The 24,020-nt window shown below is 45.6% G+C and overlaps 62 non-coding genes and 10 pseudogenes across 62 annotated transcripts; all 72 read right to left on the bottom strand.

The window, feature by feature from the left end:
- Positions 1 to 20: 20 nt before the first annotated feature.
- On the bottom strand, positions 21 to 139 carry LOC123435606. Its single transcript, XR_006626850.1, has one exon. It is a non-coding gene; the product is annotated as a 5S ribosomal RNA (ribosomal RNA).
- A 179-nt stretch (positions 140 to 318) lies between these two features.
- On the bottom strand, positions 319 to 437 carry LOC123437534. Its single transcript, XR_006628708.1, has one exon. It is a non-coding gene; the product is annotated as a 5S ribosomal RNA (ribosomal RNA).
- Positions 438 to 882: 445 nt separating this feature from the next.
- Positions 883 to 1,001, bottom strand: LOC123437149. Its single transcript, XR_006628345.1, has one exon. It is a non-coding gene; the product is annotated as a 5S ribosomal RNA (ribosomal RNA).
- Positions 1,002 to 1,210: 209 nt separating this feature from the next.
- Positions 1,211 to 1,329, bottom strand: LOC123434964. Its single transcript, XR_006626228.1, has one exon. It is a non-coding gene; the product is annotated as a 5S ribosomal RNA (ribosomal RNA).
- Positions 1,330 to 1,525: 196 nt separating this feature from the next.
- On the bottom strand, positions 1,526 to 1,644 carry LOC123435676. The gene has a single exon (XR_006626928.1). It is a non-coding gene; the product is annotated as a 5S ribosomal RNA (ribosomal RNA).
- Positions 1,645 to 1,829: 185 nt separating this feature from the next.
- On the bottom strand, positions 1,830 to 1,948 carry LOC123437982. Its single transcript, XR_006629141.1, has one exon. It is a non-coding gene; the product is annotated as a 5S ribosomal RNA (ribosomal RNA).
- Positions 1,949 to 2,148: 200 nt separating this feature from the next.
- Positions 2,149 to 2,267, bottom strand: LOC123438085. The gene has a single exon (XR_006629246.1). It is a non-coding gene; the product is annotated as a 5S ribosomal RNA (ribosomal RNA).
- A 185-nt stretch (positions 2,268 to 2,452) lies between these two features.
- LOC123438219 lies at positions 2,453 to 2,571 on the bottom strand. The gene has a single exon (XR_006629374.1). It is a non-coding gene; the product is annotated as a 5S ribosomal RNA (ribosomal RNA).
- Positions 2,572 to 2,753: 182 nt separating this feature from the next.
- LOC123435757 lies at positions 2,754 to 2,872 on the bottom strand. Its single transcript, XR_006627005.1, has one exon. It is a non-coding gene; the product is annotated as a 5S ribosomal RNA (ribosomal RNA).
- A 202-nt stretch (positions 2,873 to 3,074) lies between these two features.
- On the bottom strand, positions 3,075 to 3,193 carry LOC123435756. The gene has a single exon (XR_006627004.1). It is a non-coding gene; the product is annotated as a 5S ribosomal RNA (ribosomal RNA).
- A 179-nt stretch (positions 3,194 to 3,372) lies between these two features.
- On the bottom strand, positions 3,373 to 3,491 carry LOC123437801. The gene has a single exon (XR_006628970.1). It is a non-coding gene; the product is annotated as a 5S ribosomal RNA (ribosomal RNA).
- Positions 3,492 to 3,682: 191 nt separating this feature from the next.
- LOC123437386 lies at positions 3,683 to 3,801 on the bottom strand. Its single transcript, XR_006628569.1, has one exon. It is a non-coding gene; the product is annotated as a 5S ribosomal RNA (ribosomal RNA).
- Positions 3,802 to 3,983: 182 nt separating this feature from the next.
- On the bottom strand, positions 3,984 to 4,102 carry LOC123436357. The gene has a single exon (XR_006627584.1). It is a non-coding gene; the product is annotated as a 5S ribosomal RNA (ribosomal RNA).
- Positions 4,103 to 4,343: 241 nt separating this feature from the next.
- Positions 4,344 to 4,456, bottom strand: LOC123433475 (annotated as a pseudogene).
- A 188-nt stretch (positions 4,457 to 4,644) lies between these two features.
- Positions 4,645 to 4,763, bottom strand: LOC123437993. The gene has a single exon (XR_006629152.1). It is a non-coding gene; the product is annotated as a 5S ribosomal RNA (ribosomal RNA).
- Positions 4,764 to 4,945: 182 nt separating this feature from the next.
- Positions 4,946 to 5,058, bottom strand: LOC123433382 (annotated as a pseudogene).
- A 197-nt stretch (positions 5,059 to 5,255) lies between these two features.
- On the bottom strand, positions 5,256 to 5,374 carry LOC123432972. Its single transcript, XR_006624536.1, has one exon. It is a non-coding gene; the product is annotated as a 5S ribosomal RNA (ribosomal RNA).
- A 182-nt stretch (positions 5,375 to 5,556) lies between these two features.
- On the bottom strand, positions 5,557 to 5,675 carry LOC123435335. The gene has a single exon (XR_006626590.1). It is a non-coding gene; the product is annotated as a 5S ribosomal RNA (ribosomal RNA).
- Positions 5,676 to 5,997: 322 nt separating this feature from the next.
- LOC123433518 lies at positions 5,998 to 6,110 on the bottom strand (annotated as a pseudogene).
- A 194-nt stretch (positions 6,111 to 6,304) lies between these two features.
- LOC123436345 lies at positions 6,305 to 6,423 on the bottom strand. The gene has a single exon (XR_006627573.1). It is a non-coding gene; the product is annotated as a 5S ribosomal RNA (ribosomal RNA).
- Positions 6,424 to 6,608: 185 nt separating this feature from the next.
- On the bottom strand, positions 6,609 to 6,727 carry LOC123437698. Its single transcript, XR_006628873.1, has one exon. It is a non-coding gene; the product is annotated as a 5S ribosomal RNA (ribosomal RNA).
- Positions 6,728 to 6,924: 197 nt separating this feature from the next.
- On the bottom strand, positions 6,925 to 7,043 carry LOC123436453. Its single transcript, XR_006627677.1, has one exon. It is a non-coding gene; the product is annotated as a 5S ribosomal RNA (ribosomal RNA).
- Positions 7,044 to 7,222: 179 nt separating this feature from the next.
- Positions 7,223 to 7,341, bottom strand: LOC123437533. The gene has a single exon (XR_006628707.1). It is a non-coding gene; the product is annotated as a 5S ribosomal RNA (ribosomal RNA).
- A 445-nt stretch (positions 7,342 to 7,786) lies between these two features.
- On the bottom strand, positions 7,787 to 7,905 carry LOC123438406. The gene has a single exon (XR_006629549.1). It is a non-coding gene; the product is annotated as a 5S ribosomal RNA (ribosomal RNA).
- Positions 7,906 to 8,114: 209 nt separating this feature from the next.
- Positions 8,115 to 8,233, bottom strand: LOC123434963. Its single transcript, XR_006626227.1, has one exon. It is a non-coding gene; the product is annotated as a 5S ribosomal RNA (ribosomal RNA).
- Positions 8,234 to 8,423: 190 nt separating this feature from the next.
- On the bottom strand, positions 8,424 to 8,542 carry LOC123435562. The gene has a single exon (XR_006626807.1). It is a non-coding gene; the product is annotated as a 5S ribosomal RNA (ribosomal RNA).
- A 182-nt stretch (positions 8,543 to 8,724) lies between these two features.
- Positions 8,725 to 8,843, bottom strand: LOC123437981. Its single transcript, XR_006629140.1, has one exon. It is a non-coding gene; the product is annotated as a 5S ribosomal RNA (ribosomal RNA).
- Positions 8,844 to 9,043: 200 nt separating this feature from the next.
- Positions 9,044 to 9,162, bottom strand: LOC123438084. The gene has a single exon (XR_006629245.1). It is a non-coding gene; the product is annotated as a 5S ribosomal RNA (ribosomal RNA).
- A 185-nt stretch (positions 9,163 to 9,347) lies between these two features.
- On the bottom strand, positions 9,348 to 9,466 carry LOC123437198. Its single transcript, XR_006628391.1, has one exon. It is a non-coding gene; the product is annotated as a 5S ribosomal RNA (ribosomal RNA).
- Positions 9,467 to 9,648: 182 nt separating this feature from the next.
- LOC123436333 lies at positions 9,649 to 9,767 on the bottom strand. Its single transcript, XR_006627562.1, has one exon. It is a non-coding gene; the product is annotated as a 5S ribosomal RNA (ribosomal RNA).
- A 188-nt stretch (positions 9,768 to 9,955) lies between these two features.
- LOC123438166 lies at positions 9,956 to 10,074 on the bottom strand. The gene has a single exon (XR_006629325.1). It is a non-coding gene; the product is annotated as a 5S ribosomal RNA (ribosomal RNA).
- A 185-nt stretch (positions 10,075 to 10,259) lies between these two features.
- Positions 10,260 to 10,378, bottom strand: LOC123432292. Its single transcript, XR_006623883.1, has one exon. It is a non-coding gene; the product is annotated as a 5S ribosomal RNA (ribosomal RNA).
- A 203-nt stretch (positions 10,379 to 10,581) lies between these two features.
- On the bottom strand, positions 10,582 to 10,700 carry LOC123438164. Its single transcript, XR_006629324.1, has one exon. It is a non-coding gene; the product is annotated as a 5S ribosomal RNA (ribosomal RNA).
- Positions 10,701 to 10,885: 185 nt separating this feature from the next.
- LOC123432291 lies at positions 10,886 to 11,004 on the bottom strand. The gene has a single exon (XR_006623882.1). It is a non-coding gene; the product is annotated as a 5S ribosomal RNA (ribosomal RNA).
- A 203-nt stretch (positions 11,005 to 11,207) lies between these two features.
- Positions 11,208 to 11,326, bottom strand: LOC123435755. The gene has a single exon (XR_006627003.1). It is a non-coding gene; the product is annotated as a 5S ribosomal RNA (ribosomal RNA).
- A 182-nt stretch (positions 11,327 to 11,508) lies between these two features.
- On the bottom strand, positions 11,509 to 11,627 carry LOC123437800. Its single transcript, XR_006628969.1, has one exon. It is a non-coding gene; the product is annotated as a 5S ribosomal RNA (ribosomal RNA).
- Positions 11,628 to 11,824: 197 nt separating this feature from the next.
- Positions 11,825 to 11,943, bottom strand: LOC123437384. The gene has a single exon (XR_006628567.1). It is a non-coding gene; the product is annotated as a 5S ribosomal RNA (ribosomal RNA).
- Positions 11,944 to 12,125: 182 nt separating this feature from the next.
- LOC123436773 lies at positions 12,126 to 12,244 on the bottom strand. The gene has a single exon (XR_006627985.1). It is a non-coding gene; the product is annotated as a 5S ribosomal RNA (ribosomal RNA).
- Positions 12,245 to 12,423: 179 nt separating this feature from the next.
- Positions 12,424 to 12,542, bottom strand: LOC123436321. The gene has a single exon (XR_006627551.1). It is a non-coding gene; the product is annotated as a 5S ribosomal RNA (ribosomal RNA).
- Positions 12,543 to 12,711: 169 nt separating this feature from the next.
- On the bottom strand, positions 12,712 to 12,824 carry LOC123433590 (annotated as a pseudogene).
- A 197-nt stretch (positions 12,825 to 13,021) lies between these two features.
- LOC123438512 lies at positions 13,022 to 13,140 on the bottom strand. The gene has a single exon (XR_006629649.1). It is a non-coding gene; the product is annotated as a 5S ribosomal RNA (ribosomal RNA).
- A 188-nt stretch (positions 13,141 to 13,328) lies between these two features.
- LOC123436310 lies at positions 13,329 to 13,447 on the bottom strand. Its single transcript, XR_006627540.1, has one exon. It is a non-coding gene; the product is annotated as a 5S ribosomal RNA (ribosomal RNA).
- A 182-nt stretch (positions 13,448 to 13,629) lies between these two features.
- LOC123433381 lies at positions 13,630 to 13,742 on the bottom strand (annotated as a pseudogene).
- A 200-nt stretch (positions 13,743 to 13,942) lies between these two features.
- Positions 13,943 to 14,061, bottom strand: LOC123437000. Its single transcript, XR_006628205.1, has one exon. It is a non-coding gene; the product is annotated as a 5S ribosomal RNA (ribosomal RNA).
- A 194-nt stretch (positions 14,062 to 14,255) lies between these two features.
- On the bottom strand, positions 14,256 to 14,353 carry LOC123433537 (annotated as a pseudogene).
- A 200-nt stretch (positions 14,354 to 14,553) lies between these two features.
- LOC123436298 lies at positions 14,554 to 14,672 on the bottom strand. The gene has a single exon (XR_006627528.1). It is a non-coding gene; the product is annotated as a 5S ribosomal RNA (ribosomal RNA).
- Positions 14,673 to 14,922: 250 nt separating this feature from the next.
- Positions 14,923 to 15,035, bottom strand: LOC123433474 (annotated as a pseudogene).
- A 188-nt stretch (positions 15,036 to 15,223) lies between these two features.
- LOC123437992 lies at positions 15,224 to 15,342 on the bottom strand. The gene has a single exon (XR_006629151.1). It is a non-coding gene; the product is annotated as a 5S ribosomal RNA (ribosomal RNA).
- Positions 15,343 to 15,524: 182 nt separating this feature from the next.
- LOC123433380 lies at positions 15,525 to 15,637 on the bottom strand (annotated as a pseudogene).
- Positions 15,638 to 15,834: 197 nt separating this feature from the next.
- LOC123433269 lies at positions 15,835 to 15,953 on the bottom strand. Its single transcript, XR_006624800.1, has one exon. It is a non-coding gene; the product is annotated as a 5S ribosomal RNA (ribosomal RNA).
- Positions 15,954 to 16,135: 182 nt separating this feature from the next.
- On the bottom strand, positions 16,136 to 16,254 carry LOC123435334. The gene has a single exon (XR_006626589.1). It is a non-coding gene; the product is annotated as a 5S ribosomal RNA (ribosomal RNA).
- Positions 16,255 to 16,489: 235 nt separating this feature from the next.
- On the bottom strand, positions 16,490 to 16,602 carry LOC123433517 (annotated as a pseudogene).
- A 191-nt stretch (positions 16,603 to 16,793) lies between these two features.
- On the bottom strand, positions 16,794 to 16,912 carry LOC123436286. Its single transcript, XR_006627517.1, has one exon. It is a non-coding gene; the product is annotated as a 5S ribosomal RNA (ribosomal RNA).
- Positions 16,913 to 17,103: 191 nt separating this feature from the next.
- On the bottom strand, positions 17,104 to 17,222 carry LOC123437871. The gene has a single exon (XR_006629037.1). It is a non-coding gene; the product is annotated as a 5S ribosomal RNA (ribosomal RNA).
- Positions 17,223 to 17,419: 197 nt separating this feature from the next.
- Positions 17,420 to 17,538, bottom strand: LOC123437018. The gene has a single exon (XR_006628222.1). It is a non-coding gene; the product is annotated as a 5S ribosomal RNA (ribosomal RNA).
- A 200-nt stretch (positions 17,539 to 17,738) lies between these two features.
- LOC123436275 lies at positions 17,739 to 17,857 on the bottom strand. The gene has a single exon (XR_006627506.1). It is a non-coding gene; the product is annotated as a 5S ribosomal RNA (ribosomal RNA).
- Positions 17,858 to 18,039: 182 nt separating this feature from the next.
- LOC123436263 lies at positions 18,040 to 18,158 on the bottom strand. Its single transcript, XR_006627494.1, has one exon. It is a non-coding gene; the product is annotated as a 5S ribosomal RNA (ribosomal RNA).
- Positions 18,159 to 18,355: 197 nt separating this feature from the next.
- On the bottom strand, positions 18,356 to 18,474 carry LOC123432837. The gene has a single exon (XR_006624408.1). It is a non-coding gene; the product is annotated as a 5S ribosomal RNA (ribosomal RNA).
- Positions 18,475 to 18,916: 442 nt separating this feature from the next.
- Positions 18,917 to 19,035, bottom strand: LOC123438418. Its single transcript, XR_006629561.1, has one exon. It is a non-coding gene; the product is annotated as a 5S ribosomal RNA (ribosomal RNA).
- Positions 19,036 to 19,265: 230 nt separating this feature from the next.
- LOC123436250 lies at positions 19,266 to 19,384 on the bottom strand. Its single transcript, XR_006627483.1, has one exon. It is a non-coding gene; the product is annotated as a 5S ribosomal RNA (ribosomal RNA).
- A 232-nt stretch (positions 19,385 to 19,616) lies between these two features.
- On the bottom strand, positions 19,617 to 19,735 carry LOC123436239. Its single transcript, XR_006627472.1, has one exon. It is a non-coding gene; the product is annotated as a 5S ribosomal RNA (ribosomal RNA).
- A 367-nt stretch (positions 19,736 to 20,102) lies between these two features.
- LOC123436488 lies at positions 20,103 to 20,221 on the bottom strand. Its single transcript, XR_006627711.1, has one exon. It is a non-coding gene; the product is annotated as a 5S ribosomal RNA (ribosomal RNA).
- Positions 20,222 to 20,489: 268 nt separating this feature from the next.
- LOC123433516 lies at positions 20,490 to 20,602 on the bottom strand (annotated as a pseudogene).
- Positions 20,603 to 20,793: 191 nt separating this feature from the next.
- On the bottom strand, positions 20,794 to 20,912 carry LOC123436227. The gene has a single exon (XR_006627460.1). It is a non-coding gene; the product is annotated as a 5S ribosomal RNA (ribosomal RNA).
- A 188-nt stretch (positions 20,913 to 21,100) lies between these two features.
- LOC123437697 lies at positions 21,101 to 21,219 on the bottom strand. The gene has a single exon (XR_006628872.1). It is a non-coding gene; the product is annotated as a 5S ribosomal RNA (ribosomal RNA).
- A 197-nt stretch (positions 21,220 to 21,416) lies between these two features.
- On the bottom strand, positions 21,417 to 21,535 carry LOC123438773. Its single transcript, XR_006629896.1, has one exon. It is a non-coding gene; the product is annotated as a 5S ribosomal RNA (ribosomal RNA).
- Positions 21,536 to 21,735: 200 nt separating this feature from the next.
- On the bottom strand, positions 21,736 to 21,854 carry LOC123436215. Its single transcript, XR_006627448.1, has one exon. It is a non-coding gene; the product is annotated as a 5S ribosomal RNA (ribosomal RNA).
- Positions 21,855 to 22,036: 182 nt separating this feature from the next.
- LOC123436203 lies at positions 22,037 to 22,155 on the bottom strand. The gene has a single exon (XR_006627436.1). It is a non-coding gene; the product is annotated as a 5S ribosomal RNA (ribosomal RNA).
- A 197-nt stretch (positions 22,156 to 22,352) lies between these two features.
- LOC123432836 lies at positions 22,353 to 22,471 on the bottom strand. The gene has a single exon (XR_006624407.1). It is a non-coding gene; the product is annotated as a 5S ribosomal RNA (ribosomal RNA).
- A 439-nt stretch (positions 22,472 to 22,910) lies between these two features.
- LOC123438417 lies at positions 22,911 to 23,029 on the bottom strand. Its single transcript, XR_006629560.1, has one exon. It is a non-coding gene; the product is annotated as a 5S ribosomal RNA (ribosomal RNA).
- Positions 23,030 to 23,274: 245 nt separating this feature from the next.
- Positions 23,275 to 23,393, bottom strand: LOC123436191. The gene has a single exon (XR_006627424.1). It is a non-coding gene; the product is annotated as a 5S ribosomal RNA (ribosomal RNA).
- Positions 23,394 to 23,628: 235 nt separating this feature from the next.
- Positions 23,629 to 23,747, bottom strand: LOC123436180. Its single transcript, XR_006627413.1, has one exon. It is a non-coding gene; the product is annotated as a 5S ribosomal RNA (ribosomal RNA).
- Positions 23,748 to 24,020: the final 273 nt, after the last annotated feature.

The following is a 24,020-nucleotide window of genomic DNA, read 5'->3' as shown; positions in this document are numbered from 1 at the left end:
CAAAAATATACTTAAAAAGGGGAATGCAACACGAGGACTTCCCAGGAGGTCACCCATCCTAGTACTACTCTCGCCCAAGCACGCTTAACTTCGGAGTTCTGATGGGATCCGGTGCTTTAGTGCTGGTATGATCGCATCAGACATGCAACTATCTATTTGTTCCTTATGCTTGCCCCTACTACTACTACTACTAGTCGTTGGGTGTCAAGCGCGGTGGAAAAAGTCACACACTAATCGTCAAAAATAAGAAAATGAGGTCATATAGATCACGCTCCCGCGTCATCCTTGTCACGTGGCGCAAAAATATATTTAAAAAGGGGAATGCAACATGAGGACTTCCCAGGAGGTCACCCATCCTAGTACTACTCTCGCCCAAGCACGCTTAACTTCGGAGTTCTGATGGGATCCGGTGCTTTAGTGCTGGTATGATCGCATCCGACATGCAACTATCTATTTGTTCCTTATGCTTGCCCCTATTACTACTACTACTACTAGTCGTTGGGTGTCAAGCGCGGTGGGAAAAGTCACACAGTAATCGTCAAAAATAAGAAAATGAGGTCATATAGATCACGGTCCCGCGTCATCCTTGTCACGTGGCGCAAAAATATATTTAAAAAGGGGAATGCAACACGAGGACTTCCACGCTTAACTTCGGAGTTCTGATGGGATCCGGTGCTTTAGTGCTGGTATGATCGCATCCGACATGCAACTATCTATTTGTTCCTTATGCTTGCCCCTACTACTACTACTACTACTAGTGGTTGGGTGTCAAGCGCGGTGGGAAAAGTCACACAGTAATCGTCAAAAATAAGAAAATGAGGTCATATAGATCACGGTCCCGCGTCATCCTTGTCACGTGGCGCAAAAATATATTTAAAAAGGGGAATGCAACACGAGGACTTCCCAAGAGGTCACCCATCCTAGTACTACTCTCGCCCAAGCACGCTTAACTTCGAAGTTCTGATGGGATCCGGTGCTTTAGTGCTGGTATGATCGCATCCGACATGCAACTATCTATTTGTTCCTTATGCTTGCCCCTACTACTACTACTACTACTACTACTACTACTACTACTACTACTACTAGTCGTTGGGTGTCAAGCGCGGTGGAAAAAGTCACACAATAATCGTCAAAAATAAGAAAATAAGGTCATATAGATCACGGTCCCGCGTCATCCTTGTCACGTGGCGCAAAAATATATTTAAAAAGGGGAATGCAACACGAGGACTTCCCAAGAGGTCACCCATCCTAGTACTACTCTCGCCCAAGCACGCTTAACTTCGGAGTTCTGATGGGATCCGGTGCTTTAGTGCTGGTATGATCGCATCCGACATGCAACTATCTATTTGTTCCTTATGCTTGCCCCTACTACTACTACTACTACTACTACTACTACTACTAGTCGTTGGGTGTCAAGCGCGGTGGCAAAAGTCACACAGTAATCGTCAAAAATAAGAAAATGGGGTCATATAGATCACGCTCCCGCGTCATCCTTGTCACGTGGCGCAAAAATATATTTAAAAAGGGAATGCAACACGAGGACTTCCCAGGAGGTCACCCATCCTAGTACTACTCTCGCCCAAGCACGCTTAACTTCGGAGTTCTGATGGGATCCGGTGCTTTAGTGCTGGTATGATCGCATTCGACATGCAACTATCTATTTGTTCCTTATGCTTGCCCCTACTACTACTACTACTACTACTAGTCGTTGGGTGTCAAGCGCGGTGGGAAAAGTCACACAGTAATCGTCAAAAATAAGAAAATGAGGTCATATAGATCACGGTCCCGCGTCATCCTTGTCACGTGGCGCAAAAATATATTTAAAAAGGGGAATGCAACACGAGGACTTCCCAGGAGGTCACCCATCCTAGTACTACTCTCGCCCAAGCGCGCTTAACTTCGGAGTTCTGATGGGATCCGGTGCTTTAGTGCTGGTATGATCGCACCCGACATGCAACTATCTATTTGTTCCTTATGCTTGCCCCTACTACTACTAGTACTACTACTACTACTACTACTACTAGTCGTTGGGTGTCAAGCGCGGTGGGAAAAGTCACACAGTAATCGTCAAAAATAAGAAAATGAGGTCATATAGATCACGCTCCCGCGTCATCCTTGTCACGGGGCGCAAAAATATATTTAAAAAGGGGAATGCAACACGAGGACTTCCCGGGAGGTCACCCATCCTAGTACTACTCTCGCCCAAGCAAGCTTAACTTCGGAGTTCTGATGGGATCCGGTGCTTTAGTGCTGGTATGATCGCATCCGACATGCAACTATCTATTTGTTCCTTATGCTTGCCCCTACTACTACTACTACTACTAGTAGTCGTTGGGTGTCAAGCGCGGTGGGAAAAGTCACACAGTAATCGTCAAAAATAAGAAAATGAGGTCATATAGATCACGCTCCCGCGTCATCCTTGTCACGTGGCGCAAAAATATATTTAAAAAGGGGAATGCAACACGAGGACTTCCCAGGAGGTCACCCATCCTAGTACTACTCTAGCCCAAGCACGCTTAACTTCGGAGTTCCGATGGGATCCGGTGCTTTAGTGCTGGTATGATCGCATCCGACATGCAACTATCTATTTGTTCCTTATGCTTGCCCCTACTACTACTACTACTACTAGTCGTTGGGTGTCAAGCACGGTGGGAAAAGGCACACAGTAATCGTCAAAAATAAGAAAATGAGGTCATATAGATCACGCTCCCGCGTCATCCTTGTCACGTGGCGCAAAAATATATTTAAAAAGGGGAATGCAACACGAGGACTTCCCAGGAGGTCACCCATCCTAGTACTACTCTCGCCCAAGCACGCTTAACTTCAGAGTTCTGATGGGATCCGGTGCTTTAGTGCTGGTATGATCGCATCCGACATGCAAGTATCTATTTGTTCCTTATGCTTGCCCCTACTACTACTACTAATACTACTACTACTACTACTACTACTAGTCGTTGGTGTCAAGCGCGGTGGAAAAAGTCACACAGTAATCGTCAAAAATAAGAAAATGAGGTCATATAGATGACGGTCCCGCGTCATCCTTGTCACGTGGCGCAAAAATATATTTAAAAAGGGGAATGCAACACGAGGACTTCCCAGGAGGTCACCCATCCTAGTACTACTCTCGCCCAAGCACGCTTAACTTCAGAGTTCTGATGGGATCCGGTGCTTTAGTGCTGGTATGATCGCATCCGACATGAAACTATCTATTTGTTCCTTATGCTTGCCCCTACTACTACTACTACTAGTCGTTGGGTGTCAAGCGCGGTGGGAAAAGTCACACAGTAATCGTCAAAAATAAGAAAATGAGGTCATATAGATCACGCTCCCGCGTCATCCTTGTCACGTGGCGTAAAAATATATTTAAAAAGGGGAATGCAACACGAGGACTTCCCAGGAGGTCACCCATCCTAGTACTACTCTCGCCAAAGCACGCTTAACTTCGGAGTTCTGATGGGATCCGGTGCTTTAGTGCTGGTATGATCGCATCCGACATGCAACTATCTATTTGTTCCTTATGCTTGCCCCTACTACTACTACTACTACTACTACTACTAGTCGTTGGGTGTCAAGCGCGGTGGGAAAAGTCACACAGTAATCGTCAAAAATAAGAAAATGAGGTCATATAGATCACGGTCCCGCGTCATCCTTGTCACGTGGCGCAAAAATATATTTAAAAAGGGGAATGCAACACAAGGACTTCCCAGGAGGTCACCCATCCTAGTACTACTCTCGCCCAAGCACGCTTAACTTTGGAGTTCTGATGGGATCCGGTGCTTTAGTGCTGGTATGATCGCATCCGACATGCAACTATCTATTTGTTCCTTATGCTTGCCCCTACTACTACTACTACTACTAGTCGTTGGGTGTCAAGCGCGGTGGGAAAAGTCACACAGTAATCGTCAAAAATAAGAAAATGAGGTCATATAGATCACGCTCCCGCGTCATCCTTGTCACGTGGCGCAAAAATATATTTAAAAAGGGGAATGCAACACGAGGACTTCCCAGGAGGTCACCCATCCTAGTACTACTCTCGCCCAAGCACGCTTAACTTCGGAGTTCTGATGGGATCCGGTGCTTTAGTGCTGGTATGATCGCATCCGACATGCAACTATCTATTTGTTCCTTATGCTTTCCCCTACTACTACTACTACTACAACTACTACTACTACTACTACTACAACTACTACTACCAGTACTACAACTACTACTACTACTACTACTACTACTACTACTACTACTACTACTAGTCGTTGGGTGTCAAGCGCGGTGGGAAAAGTCACACAGTAATCGTCAAAAATAAGAAAATGAGGTCATATAGATCACGCTCCCGCGTCATCCTTGTCACGTGGCGCAAAAATAGAGGTCACCCATCCTAGTACTACTCTCGCCCAAGCACGCTTAACTTCGGAGTTCTGATGGGATCCGGTGCTTTAGTGCTGGTATGATCGCATCCGACATGCAACTATCTATTTGTTCCTTATGTTTGCCCCTACTACTACTACTACTACTACTACTAGTCGTTGGGTGTCAAGCGCGGTGGGAAAAGTCACACAGTAATCGTCAAAAATAAGAAAATGAGGTCATATAGATCACGCTCCCGCGTCATCCTTGTCACACGGCGCAAAAATATATTTAAAAAGGGGAATGCAACACGAGGACTTCCCAGGAGGTCACCCATCCTAGTACTACTCTCGCCCAAGCACGCTTAACTTCGGAGTTCTGATGGGATCCGGTGATTTAGTGCTGGTATGATAGCATCCGACATGCAACTATCTATTTGTTCCTTATGCTTGCCCCTACTACTACTACTACTACTAGTCGTTGGGTGTCAAGCGCGGTGGGAAAAGTCACACAGTAATCGTCAAAAATAAGAAAATCAGGTCATATAGATCACGGTCCCGCGTCATCCTTGTCACGTGGCGCAAAAATATATTTAAAAAGGGGAATGCAACACGAGGACTGAGGTCACCCATCCTAGTACTACTCTCGCCCAAGCACGCTTAACTTCGGAGTTCTGATGGGATCCGGTGCTTTAGTGCTGGTATGATCGCATCCGACATGCAACTATCTATTTGTTCCTTATGCTTTCCCGTACTACTACTACTACTACTACTACTACTACTACTAGTCGTTGGGTGTCAAGCGCGGTGGGAAAAGTCACACAGTAATCGTCAAAAATAAGAAAATGAGGTCATATAGATCACGGTCCCGCGTCATCCTTGTCACGTGGCGCAAAAATATATTTAAAAAGGGAAATGCAACACGAGGACTTCCCAGGAGGTCACCCATCCTAGTACTACTCTCGCCCAAGCACGCTTAACTTTGGAGTTCTGATGGGATCCGATGCTTTAGTGCTGTTATGATCGCATCCGACATGCAACTATCTATTTGTTCCTTATGCTTTCCCGTACTACTACTACTACTACTAGTCGTTGGGTGTCAAGCGCGGTGGGAAAAGTCACACAGTGATCGTCAAAAATAAGAAAATGAGGTCATATAGATCACGCTCCCGCGTCATCCTTGTCACGTGGCGCAAAAATATATTTAAAAAGGGGAATGCAACACGAGGACTTCCCAGGAGGTCACCCATCCTAGTACTACTCTCGCCCAAGCACGCTTAACTTCGGAGTTCTGATGAGATCCGGTGCTTTAGTGCTGGTATGATCGCATCCGACATGCAACTATCTATTTGTTCCTTATGCTTGCCCCTACTACTACTACTACTACAACTACTACTACTACTACAACTACTACTACTACTACTACTACTACTACTACTACTACTACTACTACTACTACTACTACTACTACTACTACTACTACTACTACTACAACTACTACTACTACTACTACTACTACTACTACTACTACTACTACTACTACTACTACTACTACTACTAGTCGTTGGGTGTCAAGCGCGGTGGGAAAAGTCACACAGTAATCGTCAAAAATAAGAAAATGAGGTCATATAGATCACGCTCCCGCGTCATCCTTGTCACGTGGCGCAAAAATAGAGGTCACCCATCCTAGTACTACTCTCGCCCAAGCACGCTTAACTTCGGAGTTCTGATGGGATCCGGTGCTTTAGTGCTGGTATGATCGCATCCGACATGCAACTATCTATTTGTTCCTGATGCTTGCCCCTACTACTACTACTACTACTACTACTACTACTAGTCGTTGGGTGTCAAGCGCGGTGGGAAAAGTCACACAGTAATCGTCAAAAATAAGAAAATGAGGTCATATAGATCACGCTCCCGCATCATCCTTGTCACGTGGCGCAAAAATATATTTAAAAAGGGGAATGCAACACGAGGACTTCCCAGGAGGTCACCCATCCTAGTACTACTCTCGCCCAAGCACGCTTAACTTCGGAGTTCTGATGGGATCCGGTGCTTTAGTGCTGGTATGATCGCATCCGACATGCAACTATCTATTTGTTCCTTATGCTTGCCCCTACTACTACTACTACTACTACTAGTCGTTGGGTGTCAAGCGCGGTGGGAAAAGTCACACAGTAATCGTCATAAATAAGAAAATGAGGTCATATAGATCACGCTCCCGCGTCATCCTTGTCACGTGGCGCAAAAATATATTTAAAAAGGGGAATGCAACACGAGGACTTCCCAGGAGGTCACCCATCCTAGTACTACTCTCGCCCAAGCACGCTTAACTTCGGAGTTCTGATGGGATCCGGTGCTTTAGTGCTGCTATGATCGCATCCGACATGCAACTATCTATTTGTTCCTTATGCTTGCCCCTACTACTACTACTACTACTACTACTACTACTACTAGTCGTTGGGTGTCAAGCGCGGTGGGAAAAGTCACACAATAATCGTCAAAAATAAGAAAATGAGGTCATATAGATCACGGTCCCGCGTCATCCTTGTCACGTGGCGCAAAAATATATTTAAAAAGGGGAATGCAACACGAGGACTTCCCAAGAGGTCACCCATCCTAGTACTACTCTCGCCCAAGCACGCTTAACTTCGGAGTTCTGATGGGATCCGGTGCTTTAGTGCTGGTATGATCGCATCAGACATGCAACTATCTATTTGTTCCTTATGCTGGCCCCTACTACTACTACTACTAGTCGTTGGGTGTCAAGCGCGGTGGAAAAAGTCACACACTAATCGTCAAAAATAAGAAAATGAGGTCATATAGATCACGCTCCCGCGTCATCCTTGTCACGTGGCGCAAAAATATATTTAAAAAGGGGAATGCAACATGAGGACTTCCCAGGAGGTCACCCATCCTAGTACTACTCTCGCCCAAGCACGCTTAACTTCGGAGTTCTGATGGGATCCGGTGCTTTAGTGCTGGTATGATCGCATCCAACATGCAACTATCTATTTGTTCCTTATGCTTGCCCCTATTACTACTACTACTACTAGTCGTTGGGTGTCAAGCGCGGTGGGAAAAGTCACACAGTAATCGTCAAAAATAAGAAAATGAGGTCATATAGATCACGGTCCCGCGTCATCCTTGTCACGTGGCGCAAAAATATATTTAAAAAGGGGAATGCAACACGAGGACTTCCACGCTTAACTTCGGAGTTCTGATGGGATCCGGTGCTTTAGTGCTGGTATGATCGCATCCGACATGCAACTATCTATTTGTTCCTTATGCTTGCCCCTACTACTACTACTACTACTAGTGGTTGGGTGTCAAGCGCGGTGGGAAAAGTCACACAGTAATCGTCAAAAATAAGAAAATGAGGTCATATAGATCACGGTCCCGCGTCATCCTTGTCACGTGGCGCAAAAATATATTTAAAAAGGGGAATGCAACACGAGGACTTCCCAAGAGGTCACCCATCCTAGTACTACTCTCGCCCAAGCACGCTTAACTTCGAAGTTCTGATGGGATACGGTGCTTTAGTGCTGGTATGATCGCATCCGACATGCAACTATCTATTTGTTCCTTATGCTTGCCCCTACTACTACTACTACTACTACTACTACTACTACTACTACTACTACTAGTCGTTGGGTGTCAAGCGCGGTGGAAAAAGTCACACAATAATCGTCAAAAATAAGAAAATAAGGTCATATAGATCACGGTCCCGCGTCATCCTTGTCACGTGGCGCAAAAATATATTTAAAAAGGGGAATGCAACACGAGGACTTCCCAAGAGGTCACCCATCCTAGTACTACTCTCGCCCAAGCACGCTTAACTTCGGAGTTCTGATGGGATCCGGTGCTTTAGTGCTGGTATGATCGCATCCGACATGCAACTATCTATTTGTTCCTTATGCTTGCCCCTACTACTACTACTACTACTACTACTACTAGTCGTTGGGTGTCAAGCGCGGTGGCAAAAGTCACACAGTAATCGTCAAAAATAAGAAAATGGGGTCATATAGATCACGCTCCCGCGTCATCCTTGTCACGTGGCGCAAAAATATATTTAAAAAGGGAATGCAACACGAGGACTTCCCAGGAGGTCACCCATCCTAGTACTACTCTCGCCCAAGCACGCTTAACTTCGGAGTTCTGATGGGATCCGGTGCTTTAGTGCTGGTATGATCGCATTCGACATGCAACTATCTATTTGTTCCTTATGCTTGCCCCTACTACTACTACTACTACTAGTCGTTGGGTGTCAAGCGCGGTGGGAAAAGTCACACAGTAATCGTCAAAAATAAGAAAATGAGGTCATATAGATCACGGTCCCGCGTCATCCTTGTCACGTGGCGCAAAAATATATTTAAAAAGGGGAATGCAACACGAGGACTTCCCAGGAGGTCACCCATCCTAGTACTACTCTCGCCCAAGCGCGCTTAACTTCGGAGTTCTGATGGGATCCGGTGCTTTAGTGCTGGTATGATCGCACCCGACATGCAACTATCTATTTGTTCCTTATGCTTGCCCCTACTACTACTAGTACTACTACTACTACTACTACTACTAGTCGTTGGGTGTCAAGCGCGGTGGGAAAAGTCACACAGTAATCGTCAAAAATAAGAAAATGAGGTCATATAGATCACGCTCCCGCGTCATCCTTGTCACGGGGCGCAAAAATATATTTAAAAAGGGGAATGCAACACGAGGACTTCCCGGGAGGTCACCCATCCTAGTACTACTCTCGCCCAAGCAAGCTTAACTTCGGAGTTCTGATGGGATCCGGTGCTTTAGTGCTGGTATGATCGCATCCGACATGCAACTATCTATTTGTTCCTTATGCTTGCCCCTACTACTACTACTACTACTAGTAGTCGTTGGGTGTCAAGCGCGGTGGGAAAAGTCACACAGTAATCGTCAAAAATAAGAAAATGAGGTCATATAGATCACGCTCCCGCGTCATCCTTGTCACGTGGCGCAAAAATATATTTAAAAAGGGGAATGCAACACGAGGACTTCCCAGGAGGTCACCCATCCTAGTACTACTCTAGCCCAAGCACGCTTAACTTCGGAGTTCTGATGGGATCCGGTGCTTTAGTGCTGGTATGATCGCATCCGACATGCAACTATCTATTTGTTCCTTATGCTTGCCCCTACTACTACTACTACTACTAGTCGTTGGGTGTCAAGCGCGGTGGGAAAAGTCACACAGTAATCGTCAAAAATAAGAAAATGAGGTCATATAGATCACGCTCCCGCGTCATCCTTGACACGTGGCGCAAAAATATATTTAAAAAGGGGAATGCAACACGAGGACTTCCCAGGAGGTCACCCATCCTAGTACTACTCTCGCCCAAGCACGCTTAACTTCGGAGTTCTGATGGGATCCGGTGCTTTAGTGCTGGTATGATCGCATCCGACATGCAACTATCTATTTGTTCCTTATGCTTGCCCCTACTACTACTACTACTACTACTACTAGTCGTTGGGTGTCAAGCGTGGTGGGAAAAGTCACACAGTAATCGTCAAAAATAAGAAAATGAGGTCATATAGATCACGCTCCCGCGTCATCCTTGTCACGTGGCGCAAAAATATATTTAAAAGGGGGAATGCAACACGAGGACTTCCCAGGAGGTCACCCATCCTAGTAGTACTCTCGCCCAAGCACGCTTAACTTCGGAGTTCCGATGGGATCCGGTGCTTTAGTGCTGGTATGATCGCATCCGACATGCAACTATCTATTTGTTCCTTATGCTTGCCCCTACTACTACTACTACTACTACTAGTCGTTGGGTGTCAAGCGCGGTGGGAAAAGTCACACAGTAATCGTCAAAAATAAGAAAATGAGGTCATATAGATCACGCTCCCGCGTCATCCTTGTCACGTGGCGCAAAAATATATTTAAAAAGGGGAATGCAACACGAGGACTTCCCAGGAGGTCACCCATCCTAGTACTACTCTCGCCCAAGCACGCTTAACTTCACAGTTCTGATGGGATCCGGTGCTTTAGTGCTGGTATGATCGCATCCGACATGCAACTATCTATTTGTTCCTTATGCTTGCCCCTACTACTACTACTAATACTACTACTACTACTACTACTACTAGTCGTTGGGTGTCAAGCGCGGTGGGAAAAGTCACACAGTAATCGTCAAAAATAAGAAAATGAGGTCATATAGATCACGCTCCCGCGTCATCCTTGTCACGTGGCGCAAAAATATATTTAAAAGGGGGAATGCAACACGAGGACTTCCCAGGAGGTCACCCATCCTAGTAGTACTCTCGCCCAAGCACGCTTAACTTCGGAGTTCCGATGGGATCCGGTGCTTTAGTGCTGGTATGATCGCATCCGACATGCAACTATCTATTTGTTCCTTATGCTTGCCCCTACTACTACTACTACTACTACTAGTCGTTGGGTGTCAAGCGCGGTGGGAAAAGTCACACAGTAATCGTCAAAAATAAGAAAATGAGGTCATATAGATCACGCTCCCGCGTCATCCTTGTCACGTGGCGCAAAAATATATTTAAAAAGGGGAATGCAACACGAGGACTTCCCAGGAGGTCACCCATCCTAGTACTACTCTCGCCCAAGCACGCTTAACTTCACAGTTCTGATGGGATCCGGTGCTTTAGTGCTGGTATGATCGCATCCGACATGCAACTATCTATTTGTTCCTTATGCTTGCCCCTACTACTACTACTAATACTACTACTACTACTACTACTACTAGTCGTTGGGTGTCAAGCGCGGTGGGAAAAGTCACACAGTAATCGTCAAAAATAAGAAAATGAGGTCATATAGATCACGCTCCCGCGTCATCCTTGTCACGTGGCGCAAAAATATATTTAAAAAGGGGAATGCAACACGAGGACTTCCCAGGAGGTCACCCATCCTAGTACTACTCTCGCCCAAGCACGCTTAACTTCAGAGTTCTGATGGGATCCGGTGCTTTAGTGCTGGTATGATCGCATCCGACATGAAACTATCTATTTGTTCCTTATGCTTGCCCCTACTACTACTACTACTACTAGTCGTTGGGTGTCAAGCGCGGTGGGAAAAGTCACACAGTAATCGTCAAAAATAAGAAAATGAGGTCATATAGATCACGCTCCCGCGTCATCCTTGTCACGTGGCGTAAAAATATATTTAAAAAGGGGAATGCAACACGAGGACTTCCCAGGAGGTCACCCATCCTAGTACTACTCTCGCCAAAGCACGCTTAACTTCGGAGTTCTGATGGGATCCGGTGCTTTAGTGCTGGTATGATCGCATCCGACATGCAACTATCTATTTGTTCCTTATGCTTGCCCCTACTACTACTACTACTACTACTACTACTACTACTAGTCGTTGGGTGTCAAACGCGGTGGGAAAAGTCACACAGTAATCGTCAAAAATAAGAAAATGAGGTCATATAGATCACGGTCCCGCGTCATCCTTGTCACGTGGCGCAAAAATATATTTAAAAAGGGGAATGCAACACAAGGACTTCCCAGGAGGTCACCCATCCTAGTACTACTCTCGCCCAAGCACGCTTAACTTTGGAGTTCTGATGGGATCCGGTGCTTTAGTGCTGGTATGATCGCATCCGACATGCAACTATCTATTTGTTCCTTATGCTTGCCCCTACTACTACTACTACTACTAGTCGTTGGGTGTCAAGCGCGGTGGGAAAAGTCACACAGTAATCGTCAAAAATAAGAAAATGAGGTCATATAGATCACGCTCCCGCGTCATCCTTGTCACGTGGCGCAAAAATATATTTAAAAGGGGGAATGCAACACGAGGACTTCCCAGGAGGTCACCCATCCTAGTACTACTCTCGCCCAAGCATGCTTAACTTCGGAGTTCTGATGGGATCCGGTGCTTTAGTGCTGGTATGATCGCATCCGACATCCAACTATCTATTTGTTCCTTATGCTTGCCCCTACTACTACTACTACTAGTCGTTGGGTGTCAAGCACGGTGGGAAAAGTCACACAGTAATCGTCAAAAATAAGAAAATGAGGTCATATAGATCACGCTCCCGCGTCATCCTTGTCACGTGGCGCAAAAATATATTTAAAAAGGGGAATGCAACACGAGGACTTCCCAGGAGGTCACCCATCCTAGTACTACTCTCGCCCAAGCACGCTTAACTTCGGAGTTCTGATGGGATCCGGTGCTTTAGTGCTGGTATGATCGCATCCGACATGCAACTATCTATTTGTTCCTTATGCTTGCCCCTACTACTACTACTACTACTACTACTACTACTACTACTAGTCGTTGGGTGTCAAGCGCGGTGGGAAAAGTCACACAGTAATCGTCAAAAATAAGAAAATGAGGTCATATAGATCACGCTCCCGCGTCATCCTTGTCACGTGGCGCAAAAATAGAGGTCACCCATCCTAGTACTACTCTCGCCCAAGCACGCTTAACTTCGGAGTTCTGATGGGATCCGGTGCTTTAGTGCTCGTATGATCGCATCCGACATGCAACTATCTATTTGTTCCTTATGCTTGCCCCTACTACTACTACTACTACTACTACTACTACTACTAGTCGTTGGGTGTCAAGCGCGGTGGGAAAAGTCACACAGTAATCGTCAAAAATAAGGAAGTGAGGTCATATAGATCACGCTCCCGCGTCATCCTTGTCACGTGGCGCAAAAATATATTTAAAAAGGGGAATGCAACACGAGGACTTCCCAGGAGGTCACCCATCCTAGTACTACTCTCGCCCAAGCACGCTTAACTTCGTAGTTCTGATGGGATCCGGTGCTTTAGTGCTGGTATGATTGCATCCGACATGCAACTATCTATTTGTTCCTTATGCTTGCCCCTACTACTACTACTACTACTACTACTAGTCGTTGGGTGTCAAGCGCGGTGGGAAAAGTCACACAGTAATCGTCAAAAATAAGAAAATGAGGTCATATAGATCACGCTCCCGCGTCATCCTTGTCACGCGGCGCAAAAATATATTTAAAAAGGGGAATGCAACACGAGGACTTCCCAGGAGGTCACCCATCCTAGTACTACTCTCGCCCAAGCACGCTTAACTTCGGAGTTCTGATGGGATCCGGTGCTTTAGTGCTGGTATGATCGCATCCGACATGCAACTATCTATTTGTTCCTTATGCTTGCCCCTACTACTACTACTACTACTAGTCGTTGGGTGTCAAGCGCGGTGGGAAAAGTCACACAGTAATCGTCAAAAATAAGAAAATGAGGTCATATAGATCACGGTCCCGCGTCATCCTTGTCACGTGGCGCAAAAATATATTTAAAAAGGGGAATGCAACACGAGGACTGAGGTCACCCATCCTAGTACTACTCTCGCCCAAGCACGCTTAACTTCGGAGTTCTGATGGGATCCGGTGCTTTAGTGCTGGTATGATCGCATCCGACATGCAACTATCTATTTGTTCCTTATGCTTTCCCGTACTACTACTACTACTACTACTACTACTACTACTACTAGTCGTTGGGTGTCAAGCGCGGTGGGAAAAGTCACACAGTAATCGTCAAAAATAAGAAAATGAGGTCATATAGATCACGCTCCCGCGTCATCCTTGTCACGTGGCGCAAAAATATATTTAAAAAGGGGAATGCAACACGAGGACTTCCCAGGAGGTCACCCATCCTAGTACTACTTTCGCCCAAGCACGCTTAACTTCGGAGTTCTGATGGGATCCGGTGCTTTAGTGCTGGTATGATCGCATCCGACATGCAACTATCTATTTGTTCCTTATGCTTGCCCCTACTACTACTACTACTACCACTACTACTATTAGTCGTTGGGTGTCAAGCGCAGTGGGAAAAGTCACACAATAATCGTCAAAAATAAAAAAATGAGGTCATATAGATCACGCTCCCGCGTCATCCTTGTCACGTGGCGCAAAAATATATTTAAAAAGGGGAATGCAACACGAGGACTTCCCAGGAGGTCGCCCAAGCACGCTTAACTTCGGAGTTCTGATGGGATCCGGTGCTTTAGTGCTGGTATGATCGCATCCGACATGCAACTATCTATTTGTTCCTTATGCTTACCCCTACTACTACTACTACTACTACTACTACTACTACTACTAGTCGTTGGGTGTCAAGCGCGGTGGGAAAAGTCACACAGTAATCGTCAAAAATAAGAAAATGAGGTCATATAGATCACGCTCCCGCGTCATCCTTGTCACGTGGCGCAAAAATATATTTAAAAAGGGGAATGCAACACGAGGACTTCCCAGGAGGTCACCCATCCTAGTACTACTCTCGCCCAAGCACGCTTAACTTCGGAGTTCTGATGGGATCCGGTGCTTTAGTGCTGGTATGATCGCATCCGACATGCAACTATCTATTTGTTCCTTATGCTTTCCCCTACTACTACTACTACTACAACTACTACTACTACTACTACTACAACTACTACTACTACTACTACAACTACTACTACTACTACTACTACTACTACTACTACTACTACTACTACTACTACTAGTCGTTGGGTGTCAAGCGCGGTGGGAAAAGTCACACAGTAATCGTCAAAAATAAGAAAATGAGGTCATATAGATCACGCTCCCGCGTCATCCTTGTCACGTGGCGCAAAAATAGAGGTCACCCATCCTAGTACTACTCTCGCCCAAGCACGCTTAACTTCGGAGTTCTGATGGGATCCGGTGCTTTAGTGCTGGTATGATCGCATCCGACATGCAACTATCTATTTGTTCCTTATGTTTGCCCCTACTACTACTACTACTACTACTACTAGTCGTTGGGTGTCAAGCGCGGTGGGAAAAGTCACACAGTAATCGTCAAAAATAAGAAAATGAGGTCATATAGATCACGCTCCCGCGTCATCCTTGTCACGCGGCGCAAAAATATATTTAAAAAGGGGAATGCAACACGAGGACTTCCCAGGAGGTCACCCATCCTAGTACTACTCTCGCCCAAGCACGCTTAACTTCGGAGTTCTGATGGGATCCGGTGATTTAGTGCTGGTATGATAGCATCCGACATGCAACTATCTATTTGTTCCTTATGCTTGCCCCTACTACTACTACTACTACTAGTCGTTGGGTGTCAAGCGCGGTGGGAAAAGTCACACAGTAATCGTCAAAAATAAGAAAATCAGGTCATATAGATCACGGTCCCGCGTCATCCTTGTCACGTGGCGCAAAAATATATTTAAAAAGGGGAATGCAACACGAGGACTGAGGTCACCCATCCTAGTACTACTCTCGCCCAAGCACGCTTAACTTCGGAGTTCTGATGGGATCCGGTGCTTTAGTGCTGGTATGATCGCATCCGACATGCAACTATCTATTTGTTCCTTATGCTTTCCCGTACTACTACTACTACTACTACTACTACTACTACTAGTCGTTGGGTGTCAAGCGCGGTGGGAAAAGTCACACAGTAATCGTCAAAAATAAGAAAATGAGGTCATATAGATCACGGTCCCGCGTCATCCTTGTCACGTGGCGCAAAAATATATTTAAAAAGGGAAATGCAACACGAGGACTTCCCAGGAGGTCACCCATCCTAGTACTACTCTCGCCCAAGCACGCTTAACTTTGGAGTTCTGATGGGATCCGATGCTTTAGTGTTGTTATGATCGCATCCGACATGCAACTATCTATTTGTTCCTTATGCTTTCCCGTACTACTACTACTACTACTAGTCGTTGGGTGTCAAGCGCGGTGGGAAAAGTCACACAGTGATCGTCAAAAATAAGAAAATGAGGTCATATAGATCACGCTCCCGCGTCATCCTTGTCACGTGGCGCAAAAATATATTTAAAAAGGGGAATGCAACACGAGGACTTCCCAGGAGGTCACCCATCCTAGTACTACTCTCGCCCAAGCACGCTTAACTTCGGAGTTCTGATGAGATCCGGTGCTTTAGTGCTGGTATGATCGCATCCGACATGCAACTATCTATTTGTTCCTTATGCTTGCCCCTACTACTACTACAACTACTACTACTACTACTACTACTACTACTACTACTACTACAACTACTACTACTACTACTACTACTACTACTACTACTACTACTACTACTAGTCGTTGGGTGTCAAGCGCGGTGGGAAAAGTCACACAGTAATCGTCAAAAATAAGAAAATGAGGTCATATAGATCACGCTCCCGCGTCATCCTTGTCACGTGGCGCAAAAATAGAGGTCACCCATCCTAGTACTACTCTCGCCCAAGCACGCTTAACTTCGGAGTTCTGATGGGATCCGGTGCTTTAGTGCTGGTATGATCGCATCCGACATGCAACTATCTATTTGTTCCTGATGCTTGCCCCTACTACTACTACTACTACTACTACTACTAGTCGTTGGGTGTCAAGCGCGGTGGGAAAAGTCACACAGTAATCGTCAAAAATAAGAAAATGAGGTCATATAGATCACGCTCCCGCATCATCCTTGTCACGTGGCGCAAAAATATATTTAAAAAGGGGAATGCAACACGAGGACTTCCCAGGAGGTCACCCATCCTAGTACTACTCTCGCCCAAGCACGCTTAACTTCGGAGTTCTGATGGGATCCGGTGCTTTAGTGCTGGTATGATCGCATCCGACATGCAACTATCTATTTGTTCCTTATGCTTGCCCCTACTACTACTACTACTACTACTACTACTAGTCGTTGGGTGTCAAGCGCGGTGGGAAAAGTCACACAGTAATCGTCATAAATAAGAAAATGAGGTCATATAGATCACGCTCCCGCGTCATCCTTGTCACGTGGCGCAAAAATATATTTAAAAAGGGGAATGCAACACGAGGACTTCCCAGGAGGTCACCCATCCTAGTACTACTCTCGCCCAAGCACGCTTAACTTCGGAGTTCTGATGGGATCCGGTGCTTTAGTGCTGTTATGATCGCATCCGACATGCAACTATCTATTTGTTCCTTATGCTTGCCCCTACTACTACTACTACTACTACCACTACTACTACTAGTCGTTGGGTGTCAAGCGCGGTGGGAAAAGTCACACAGTAATCGTCAAAAATAAGAAAATGAGGTCATATAGATCACGCTCCCGCGTCATCCTTGTCACGTGGCGCAAAAATATATTTAAAAAGGGGAATGCAACACAAGGACTTCCCACGAGGTCACCCATCCTAGTACTACTCTCGCCCAAGCACGCTTAACTTCGGAGTTCTGATGGGATCCGGTGCTTTAGTGCTGGTATGATCACATCCGACATGCAACTATCTATTTGTTCCTTATGCTGGCCCCTACTACTACTACTACTACTATTACTACTACTACTACTAGTCGTTGGGTGTCAAGCGCGGTGGGAAAAGTCACACAGTAATCGTCAAAAATAAGAAAATGAGGTCATATAGATCACGCTCCCGCGTCATCCTTGTCACGTGGCGCAAAAATATATTTAAAAAGGGGAATGCAACACGAGGACTTCCCAGGAGGTCACCCATCCTAGTACTACTCTCGCCCAAGCACGCTTAACTTCGGAGTTCTGATGGGATCCGGTGCTTTAGTGCTGGTATGATCGCATCCGACATGCAACTATCTATTTGTTCCTTATGCTTGCCCCTACTACTACTACTACTACTAGTCGTTGGGTGTCAAGCGCGGTGGGAAAAGTCACACAGTAATCGTCAAAAATAAGAAAATGAGGTCATATAGATCACGGTCCCGCGTCATCCTTGTCACGTGGCGCAAAAATATATTTAAAAAGGGGAATGCAACACGAGGACTTCCCAGGAGGTCACCCATCCTAGTACTACTCTCGCCCAAGCACGCTTAACTTCGGAGTTCTGATGGGATCCGGTGCTTTAGTGCTGGTATGATCGCATCCGACATGCAACTATCTATTTGTTCCTTATGCTTTCCCCTACTACTACTACTACTACTACCACTACTACTACTAGTCGTTGGGTGTCAAGCGCGGTGGGAAAAGTCACACAGTAATCGTCAAAAATAAGAAAATGAGGTCATATAGATCACGCTCCCGCGTCATCCTTGTCACGTGGCGCAAAAATATATTTAAAAAGGGGAATGCAACACGAGGACTTCCCAGGAGGTCACCCATCCTAGTACTACTCTCGCCCAAGCACGCTTAACTTCAGAGTTCTGATGGGATCCGGTGCTTTAGTGTTGGTATGATCGGATCCGACATGCAACTATCTATTTGTTCCTTATGCTTGCCCTTACTACTACTACTACTACTACTACTAGTCGTTGGGTGTCAAGCGCGGTGGGAAAAGTCACACAATAATCGTCAAAAATAAGAAAATGAGGTCATATAGATCACGGTCCCGCGTCATCCTTGTCACGTGGCGCAAAAATATATTTAAAAAGGGGAATGCAACACGAGGACTTCCTGATCCGGTGCTTTAGTGCTGGTATGATCGCATCCGACATGCAACTATCTATTTGTTCCTTATGTTTGCCCCTACTACTACTACTACTACTACCACTACTACTACTAGTCGTTGGGTTTCAAGCGCGGTGGGAAAAGTCACACAGTAATTGTCAAAAATAAGAAAATGAGGTCATATAGATCACGCTCCCGCGTCATCCTTGTCACGTGGCGCAAAAATATATTTAAAAAGGGGAATGCAACACGAGGACTTCCGAGGAGGTCACCCATCCTAGTACTACTCTCGCCCAAGCACGGTTAACTTCGGAGTTCTGATGGGATCCGGTGCTTTAGTGCTGGTATGATCGCATCCGACATGCAACTATCTATTTGTTCCTTATGGTTTCCACTACTACTACTACTACTCCTACTACTACTACTACTACTACTACTACTACTACTACTACTACTACTATTAGTCGTTGGGTGTCAAGCGCGGTGGGAAAAGTCACACAGTAATCGTCAAAAATAAGAAAATGAGGTCATATAGATCACGGTCCCGCGTCATCCTTGTCACGTGGCGCAAAAATATATCTAAAAAGGGGAATGCAACACGAGGACTTCCCAGGAGGTCACCCATCCTAGTACTACTCTCGCCCAAGCACGCTTAACTTCGGAGTTCTGATGGGATCCGGTGCTTTAGTGCTGGTATGATCGCATCCGACATGCAACTATCTATTTGTTCCTTATGCTTTCCCCTACTACTACTACTACTCCTACTACTACTACTCCTACTACTACTACTACTACTACTACTACTACTACTATTAGTCGTTGGTGTCAAGCGCGGTGGGAAAAGTCACACAGTAATCGTCAAAAATAAGAAAATGAGGTCATATAGATCACGGTCCCGCGTCATCCTTGTCACGTGGCGCAAAAATATATTTAAAAAGGGGAATGCAACACGAGGACTTCCCAGGAGGTCACCCATCCTAGTACTACTCTCGCCCAAGCACGCTTAACTTCGGAGTTCTGATGGGATCCGGTGCTTTAGTGCTGGTATGATCGCATCCGACATGCAACTATCTATTTGTTCCTTATGCTTGCCCCTACTACTACTACTACTACTAGTCGTTGGGTGTCAAGCGCGGTGGAAAAAGTCACACAGTAATCGTCAAAAATAAGAAAATGAGGTCATATAGATCACGCTCCCGCGTCATCCTTGTCACGTGGCGCAAAAATATATTTAAAAAGGGGAATGCAACAACTATCTATTTGTTCCTTATGCTTGCCCCTACTACTACTACTACTACTAGTCGTTGGGTGTCAAGCGCGGTGGAAAAAGTCACACAGTAATCGTCAAAAATAAGAAAATGAGGTCATATAGATCACGCTCCCGCGTCATCCTTGTCACGTGGCGCAAAAATATATTTAAAAAGGGGAATGCAACACGAGGACTTCCCAGGAGGTCACCCATCCTAGTACTACTCTCGCCCAAGCACGCTTAACTTCGAAGTTCTGATGGGATCCGGTGCTTTAGTGCTGGTATGATCGCATCCGACATGCAACTATCTATTTGTTCCTTATGCTTGCCCCTACTACTACTACTACTACAACTACTACTACTACTACTACTACTACTACTACTACTACTACTACAACTACTACTACTACTACTACTACTACTACTACTACTACTACTACTACTACTACTACTACTACTACTACTACTAGTCGTTGGGTGTCAAGCGCGGTGGGAAAAGTCACACAGTAATCGTCAAAAATAAGAAAATGAGGTCATATAGATCACGCTCCCGCGTCATCCTTGTCACGTGGCGCAAAAATAGAGGTCACCCATCCTAGTACTACTCTCGCCCAAGCACGCTTAACTTCGGAGTTCTGATGGGATCCGGTGCTTTAGTGCTGGTATGATCGCATCCGACATGCAACTATCTATTTGTTCCTGATGCTTGCCCCTACTACTACTACTACTACTACTACTACTAGTCGTTGGGTGTCAAGCGCGGTGGGAAAAGTCACACAGTAATCGTCAAAAATAAGAAAATGAGGTCATATAGATCACGCTCCCGCATCATCCTTGTCACGTGGCGCAAAAATATATTTAAAAAGGGGAATGCAACACGAGGACTTCCCAGGAGGTCACCCATCCTAGTACTACTCTCGCCCAAGCACGCTTAACTTCGGAGTTCTGATGGGATCCGGTGCTTTAGTGCTGGTATGATCGCATCCGACATGCAACTATCTATTTGTTCCTTATGCTTGCCCCTACTACTACTACTACTACTACTACTAGTCGTTGGGTGTCAAGCGCGGTGGGAAAAGTCACACAGTAATCGTCATAAATAAGAAAATGAGGTCATATAGATCACGCTCCCGCGTCATCCTTGTCACGTGGCGCAAAAATATATTTAAAAAGGGGAATGCAACACGAGGACTTCCCAGGAGGTCACCCATCCTAGTACTACTCTCGCCCAAGCACGCTTAACTTCGGAGTTCTGATGGGATCCGGTGCTTTAGTGCTGCTATGATCGCATCCGACATGCAACTATCTATTTGTTCCTTATGCTTGCCCCTACTACTACTACTACTACTACCACTACTACTACTAGTCGTTGGGTGTCAAGCGCGGTGGGAAAAGTCACACAGTAATCGTCAAAAATAAGAAAATGAGGTCATATAGATCACGCTCCCGCGTCATCCTTGTCACGTGGCGCAAAAATATATTTAAAAAGGGGAATGCAACACAAGGACTTCCCACGAGGTCACCCATCCTAGTACTACTCTCGCCCAAGCACGCTTAACTTCGGAGTTCTGATGGGATCCGATGCTTTAGTGCTGGTATGATCACATCCGACATGCAACTATCTATTTGTTCCTTATGCTGGCCCCTACTACTACTACTACTACTATTACTACTACTACTACTAGTCGTTGGGTGTCAAGCGCGGTGGGAAAAGTCACACAGTAATCGTCAAAAATAAGAAAATGAGGTCATATAGATCACGCTCCCGCGTCATCCTTGTCACGTGGCGCAAAAATATATTTAAAAAGGGGAATGCAACACGAGGACTTCCCAGGAGGTCACCCATCCTAGTACTACTCTCGCCCAAGCACGCTTAACTTCGGAGTTCTGATGGGATCCGGTGCTTTAGTGCTGGTATGATCGCATCCGACATGCAACTATCTATTTGTTCCTTATGCTTGCCCCTACTACTACTACTACTACTAGTCGTTGGGTGTCAAGCGCGGTGGGAAAAGTCACACAGTAATCGTCAAAAATAAGAAAATGAGGTCATATAGATCACGGTCCCGCGTCATCCTTGTCACGTGGCGCAAAAATATATTTAAAAAGGGGAATGCAACACGAGGACTTCCCAGGAGGTCACCCATCCTAGTACTACTCTCGCCCAAGCACGCTTAACTTCGGAGTTCTGATGGGATCCGGTGCTTTAGTGCTGGTATGATCGCATCCGACATGCAACTATCTATTTGTTCCTTATGCTTTCCCCTACTACTACTACTACTACTACCACTACTACTACTAGTCGTTGGGTGTCAAGCGCGGTGGGAAAAGTCACACAGTAATCGTCAAAAATAAGAAAATGAGGTCATATAGATCACGCTCCCGCGTCATCCTTGTCACGTGGCGCAAAAATATATTTAAAAAGGGGAATGCAACACGAGGACTTCCCAGGAGGTCACCCATCCTAGTACTACTCTCGCCCAAGCACGCTTAACTTCAGAGTTCTGATGGGATCCGGTGCTTTAGTGTTGGTATGATCGGATCCGACATGCAACTATCTATTTGTTCCTTATGCTTGCCCTTACTACTACTACTACTACTACTAGTCGTTGGGTGTCAAGCGCGGTGGGAAAAGTCACACAATAATCGTCAAAAATAAGAAAATGAGGTCATATAGATCACGGTCCCGCGTCATCCTTGTCACGTGGCGCAAAAATATATTTAAAAAGGGGAATGCAACACGAGGACTTCCTGATCCGGTGCTTTAGTGCTGGTATGATCGCATCCGACATGCAACTATCTATTTGTTCCTTATGTTTGCCCCTACTACTACTACTACTACTACCACTACTACTACTAGTCGTTGGGTTTCAAGCGCGGTGGGAAAAGTCACACAGTAATTGTCAAAAATAAGAAAATGAGGTCATATAGATCACGCTCCCGCGTCATCCTTGTCACGTGGCGCAAAAATATATTTAAAAAGGGGAATGCAACACGAGGACTTCCGAGGAGGTCACCCATCCTAGTACTACTCTCGCCCAAGCACGGTTAACTTCGGAGTTCTGATGGGATCCGGTGCTTTAGTGCTGGTATGATCGCATCCGACATGCAACTATCTATTTGTTCCTTATGGTTTCCACTACTACTACTACTACTCCTACTACTACTACTACTACTACTACTACTACTACTACTACTACTACTACTACTACTACTACTATTAGTCGTTGGGTGTCAAGCGCGGTGGGAAAAGTCACACAGTAATCGTCAAAAATAAGAAAATGAGGTCATATAGATCACGGTCCCGCGTCATCCTTGTCACGTGGCGCAAAAATATATCTAAAAAGGGGAATGCAACACGAGGACTTCCCAGGAGGTCACCCATCCTAGTACTACTCTCGCCCAAGCACGCTTAACTTCGGAGTTCTGATGGGATCCGGTGCTTTAGTGCTGGTATGATCGCATCCGACATGCAACTATCTATTTGTTCCTTATGCTTTCCCCTACTACTACTACTACTCCTACTACTACTACTACTCCTACTACTACTACTACTACTACTACTACTACTACTATTAGTCGTTGGTGTCAAGCGCGGTGGGAAAAGTCACACAGTAATCGTCAAAAATAAGAAAATGAGGTCATATAGATCACGGTCCCGCGTCATCCTTGTCACGTGGCGCAAAAATATATTTAAAAAGGGGAATGCAACACGAGGACTTCCCAGGAGGTCACCCATCCTAGTACTACTCTCGCCCAAGCACGCTTAACTTCGGAGTTCTGATGGGATCCGGTGCTTTAGTGCTGGTATGATCGCATCCGACATGCAACTATCTATTTGTTCCTTATGCTTGCCCCTACTACTACTACTACTACTAGTCGTTGGGTGTCAAGCGCGGTGGAAAAAGTCACACAGTAATCGTCAAAAATAAGAAAATGAGGTCATATAGATCACGCTCCCGCGTCATCCTTGTCACGTGGCGCAAAAATATATTTAAAAAGGGGAATGCAACAACTATCTATTTGTTCCTTATGCTTGCCCCTACTACTACTACTACTACTAGTCGTTGGGTGTCAAGCGCGGTGGAAAAAGT

This window comes from Hordeum vulgare, chromosome 2H (assembly GCF_904849725.1).
Source record: "Hordeum vulgare subsp. vulgare chromosome 2H, MorexV3_pseudomolecules_assembly, whole genome shotgun sequence".
Lineage (NCBI taxonomy): Eukaryota > Viridiplantae > Streptophyta > Magnoliopsida > Poales > Poaceae > Hordeum > Hordeum vulgare.
Note: the sequence above shows the minus strand (reverse complement) of the source record. Positions and strands in the feature narration are given on the sequence as shown.